Genomic DNA, 5,526 nt, shown 5'->3' with positions numbered 1-5,526 from the left:
GAAGCAGTCAGTGAACTAGTGTGTGCAGTAAAAGGAGGCCACTCGCTGTGTGCCAAGATTTCATACCACCACGTCTTCTGTATCTGAAGAGAATTACAAGGAAGAAACTTAGCCACTCGCCATTCAAGTTACTTAGCTTCATCTTGATGAGTAACCAGAGTTTTTAAAGTGCAAGACTGTCACCTTTGTCTTCAAGTAGAGTGCATCTGTAAATGCTGACAGGGTTGCAGTCCTGGTAGTTCAGCCATGTTTGCCAAGTGTTAAATACACCCAACAATATCTGTCTGGCAATATTGCCCAAGGACAGCTGCCTAATGCAAAAGAGCATTGCCAGCTGCACTAGTTCAGCAATCTTGTAAAAAACAATTTTTGGTTTCAACTTAGTGAGCCTTAGCCAGTGCTGTTCCCTCAAGTGACAGCCAACAGAGCACTGGTTGGGGAGCAAGGCATTTCCTTTTCAGATTCTTTTCTCACTGTTCATATATTTCTGGAGGAAAAGATATATTTTGCAAACAAGTGGGATAATGCAGCTCTGGAAATATTTCAAAGTAGGATAAGAGAACTGGAAGCCTGTTGTCAAAGATCTTTACCTGTTCCAACAAGACTAGAGTTAATAGTGAAAAACTAAACACTAAACCCAATGGTGACTTCGTCTTGCTGACAGCTTCACTAGCAGTTACTATTTTGTGAGATAATTTAACTCTTTCCTCACATTTGAGGAGAGCTCTTAAAATGACTGTGTGTTACAAAATGCCTCTCTGGGGAGGCTGTACTAAAACAGGTGTTTGTAGGTATTGAAAAACCTCATGGCAACCTAGGACAACATTTTCAAATAATACTTGCAAAAATTATTCAAACCCTAAGGCCTTAGGGGTGGAGTGAGAGGATAGAGTTCATTTCAGATATGAAATGATATGTAGGGATAAACCCTACATTTTTATGTACAAATTCAAATGTGTCCTTGCTAATGTCTGTTGCTCTAGTCTATCGGTTCCTCAGGACTAGCGTTTTTAGACCTGTTAAATATTAATGCAAATGTTTATATGGCTTTCTGCTACTATGAAGTAGCTAGAAGTGCCAACTAATCTAGAGATACTGATATTAAAATAGATATATTAATATTTTTATAAATGTGTTTAATAACATTAACATAGCAGCAGCAGCATTACTTATCTTTCAACCAAACTGTGATCTTACCAGAAAAAAATGAATATCATGGATTTTTAAAAATATCAGCAACATGAGGTTTCTAAGTTCTGTATATCAATCCATGCACACATGGACCTGTATGAAGTCAGGCACAAAGAACAAGGATTATATATAAACTTGCAAAAAGTTACCAGGTAACTTCGTATTTCATTTGCAGCATCATGTCAAGGTAATGTGATTTATAAGTTGAGAAAAATTCATTGAGGAAGTAACACAGACATGGATGTGAGTTGTGGTGCAGGTTATCCATGACTGATTTTGTTGAGAGACCAGAGAAATGACTGCAGATAATTCAGGAGGTTTTAAGTATATTAAGAAATTAAATATCTTAGTGAAGTTATTGGAGAAAATGTCATAAATGGTATTTCCCAGTATGACAACTGATTCATAAATGAGTGAGCAGAATACCATATTCTCAGCAGACATTATTGGATTAGGAGGCTCAATAAAGTGCAAAAAGCTAAGAAAACTCTTTAGAAAATGCAAGACAGAAATCAAGTGACAGATGAAAAGTCAAGGAGGGGTGGGGAGGGAACACTGTGTCTCCAGCCAGGGCAGTAGGTGTTACTGAACCATGCAGTTAATTCAAGGCAACTTTAGTGCAAAGGAGAGCTGGAAGATGCAGGTGGCGCATAAGAATTTGGCCATGAGAATGGTGCTTTCAGAGCTGGTAAGAAGCCCCATCCAACGTGGACTTGAACACTTCCAGGAATGGGACATGCACAACTTCTCTGGGCAGCCTCTTCCAGTACCTCACCACCCTCACAGTAAAGAATTTCTTCCTGACATTTAATCAAATCCTACTCTCTTTCAGTTTGAAGCCATTCCCCCTCATCCTATCACTACATGTCCTAGTAAAACGTCTCTCTCCATTATTCTTGTAGGTTCCCTTCAAGTACTGAAAGGCTACAATTAGGTTACCCTGAAGCCTTCACTTCTCCAAGCTGAACAGTCCCAGTTCTTTTAGCCTTTCCTCTTAGGAGGGGAAAAACTTTTTGCAAAATTCCAAGTGACCTGTATAAAGACATCATTTCCTTTTTAATGATGAAGTGATTTGACTTGGAAAACATGTGGATTTTATGTCACTGGAAGAAAATTCTGCAATAAAATGATGCATTTCTCCCTTAATGCTAAGCACTGAATTACCAGTTAAGCAGAGCTAGTCTCCATGAAGGCAATGGAAAGGTTCACGTAGCTGAAGTTACGTTCATGCTTAACTAAGTGCTTTCACTTACGTGCAGTTACATAAAATTCAGAAGAACTGCCCCCCAACACAAGTATTTTTAAATGAGTTGATTATAAGCTTTAACCTGACATTGCAAAAGCCATGATTTTAAAATTAGTAGGAAGAATTTAATCCTGGCTGACATCAATGATTTCTTTTAATTGATATTTAAATTTCTACAGATAAGGAAACATGCTGAAACTTTTCTTACTGCTTAAAATGCAGTGAGTCAAAAAATGGCAAGCATAGGGTATTAGGAAAAAATCCATAAAGCAATAGGTATGATTAAAAAGCATAGCTGAAGGAAATTTCTAATTAAGGATTTTCTCCAGGGAGACACAGTGAAAAGCTTGATGCTAAATGAATTTTGGAGAATCACTGCAGATCCGTGAACTGGTCTTGCCACTTTTTGAAGCCTCCCAGACATCAGCACTGAGGACTGGCCCAGATAATTTTACAAACATCAGTATTGCTTGCAGGCTTTCACTGCACTATTGAAGCCAAATAAACACAAGATTTTACCTTCCAGTGGTACTTTTCTTCTGAAATCTTTCAAGCACTTCACAAACTTCATCCCGCTAGGAAATTTCTAGAGGAAATACTTCACTCTGGTGTTACAGATGGGAAAACAAACTAAGAAAAATCTTGTTTGCTCTCTAGAAAGTGCTGAGGCAAGACTTTGCCATGACCAAAATCTCTGTATTGTGACAATACACAGCCTGATGGGACTAATAATGCACCATTTGATCAGACAGTGCCCATTTTTTAATATCAAGGTGTTGTGGTTTAACACCAGCTAGCAACCAAGAACCACACAGCCTCTCACACACTCTCCCAGCAGTGGGATGGGGGAGAGAATCATAAGGGTAAAAGCTAGGAAAACTCATGGGTTGAGATAAAAACAGTTTAATAGAGAAGGAAAAAGCTGCACACACAGGCAAAGGAAAACAAGGAATTAATTCACTGCTTCCCGTGGGCAGGAGGTGTTCAGTCATCTCCAGGAGAGCAGGGCCCATCACACATAATGATTCCTTGGGAAGACAAACATCATCACTCCAGATGTTCCCCCTTCCTCCTGCTTCCTCCCACTTCAGATACTGAGCATGATGTCATATGGTATGGAATATCCCTTTGGTCAGTTTGGGTCACCTGTCCCAGCTGTGTCTCCTCCCAGTCTCCCATGCATTCCCAACTTCCTTACCAGCATGGCAGTACAGTTAACAGCAAAGGCCTTGGCTCTGTGTGAGCAACTGCTCAGCAATAACCAAAACATCTCTGCATTATCAACTCTATGTTCTGCACAAATCCTAAACACAGCCCCATACTAGCCACTGTGAAGAAAGTTAACTCTACTTCAGCCCAAACCAGCACACAAAGTTAGCCCCATCTCCTGAGTGACTGTGACAGAGCCAGCAACCTGTGTGTCTCCAGCCAGATCAGTTTTGCCCACTTCTCCTTCTCTTATCCCAGCACACCTTGCTGGTGTCTTTGGAGCTGCTGAGACATAGATACCTATTCTAGTGAGCTGCATTAGCTAGCTGGTCTTGGCAGCCTCCCCAGCAGCCAGTTGGAACAGGAGGCTAACTTGGCATTTTGGGATAGTTTCTTCTTTCTGTTAACCATAGAGTTGTCACACATGTAACCCTCAGTGCTGTGCATATTTCAGAATTTTCACACATCTCCTGAAAATTCTTTTTTCAGGTTTATCCCTATTTCTGTACAACACTGAATGCAGTGATGTGTATCAGTTTTATTTGAATTAGTATGTTCTGCCCGTGCTTTAATTCTCTACGCGAATTATCTTGGTTTATGTGCATATATTTAAAAGTGTCAATTTTTTTTAATCTCAAGATTTAATGGACTAAAAGAAATCATATCAATAGACATTTTCAGCCACTGGTGCCTGGGGCTTTAGATTTGCTGCTAGATTTGCAGCACTGCAGAAGCACTGATATAGCCATTTATTTTAGTTTTCTGATGTAAGGATTCCATTTCTAAATGTTTGCAGAAGCCCAGAGTGAAAGGCATCTACTTAAGTGTATTTTGTTGATTGTCCAAAAGCTTTCAGCAGTATATGAAAGACAGTGACAAAGCAGTTTCCCTGTAGGACACTACACAGCTGTAGACCCCAGGTGGTCAAGTTTCCTAATTTCTTTGTCACAGCTGCCACTGAATTATACAAAGTTAATGATAAAAGGATTGCAAGCTTTCATTTTACTCAGGGATCTGGAGGGACAGAGCTAAATGGATAATCCCACATTCTGTACAAGTTTTTTTTTTTGGCATTGCTATCAAAAGAGGAAACAGAGGCAGAAGAGACAGTGGTCATTTCAGGAGAGTCAAGTTCTCCCTGGCACCTCCTGGCTCTGGCTTCCTCTGATGATTTCACCATGGGATATATTAGTTTTGTCTCACTGATTTTCTCTCTGATAGAAACCAGTGCACTGAAGTCTGACAAGTGGAGAATAAAGCAGTGCTGCTGTTTGCAGCAGGAGAGCTTCTAAGGAAAGCTGGTACTCCTGCTGACCCAAGCTACAATAAATAATGCACCATCTCACTGGAATAAATGCTTTTCAATGTGCATTACCATCAGGACTAGCAATTCCTCAAATAAATAAAATTGGGGAGGGGGGAGAGAAAATCCTTTTTTTAAAAAAAAAAAAGATTTAGTTTTCCCAGAAAGAATGGAGGAAAATAAAGCTTTGATAGAATCAACCAACATACAGCCTTTCAAGCAAGCCTGTAAATCTGGCTACAATTTCCCAATTTGGATTTCAACAATAGGTCATGCTGCAAAGAAATTCAAAGTGTCAAAGATTTCTGCAGAAGTTGATTGCCTGGATGGAAAATCAGGCTGTCCAGAGGACATTCTTCTCACTCAGGAGGACTTGGGTAAGAGGGTATTGTCCTGGTTTTGGCTGGGCTTTCCTAACTCATTAATTTTCTAACTTGGAAATGGTGAGTGCTGCAGGAGCCAGCAGTTGGCAGAGCAACTGCTGCAGTTTGTCAGACCTTGGGCACAGAGACAGTGAAGACAGCCAGAGTGGCTGTGGGCTGTGTCACTCGTGGGACATGGACAGCCCTTCCAGGAG

Source organism: Acanthisitta chloris, unplaced genomic scaffold (genome assembly GCF_000695815.1).
Source record: "Acanthisitta chloris isolate BGI_N310 unplaced genomic scaffold, ASM69581v1 scaffold5567, whole genome shotgun sequence".
In the NCBI taxonomy this organism is placed as follows: domain Eukaryota; kingdom Metazoa; phylum Chordata; class Aves; order Passeriformes; family Acanthisittidae; genus Acanthisitta; species Acanthisitta chloris.
This window is presented reverse-complemented; position numbering follows the sequence as displayed.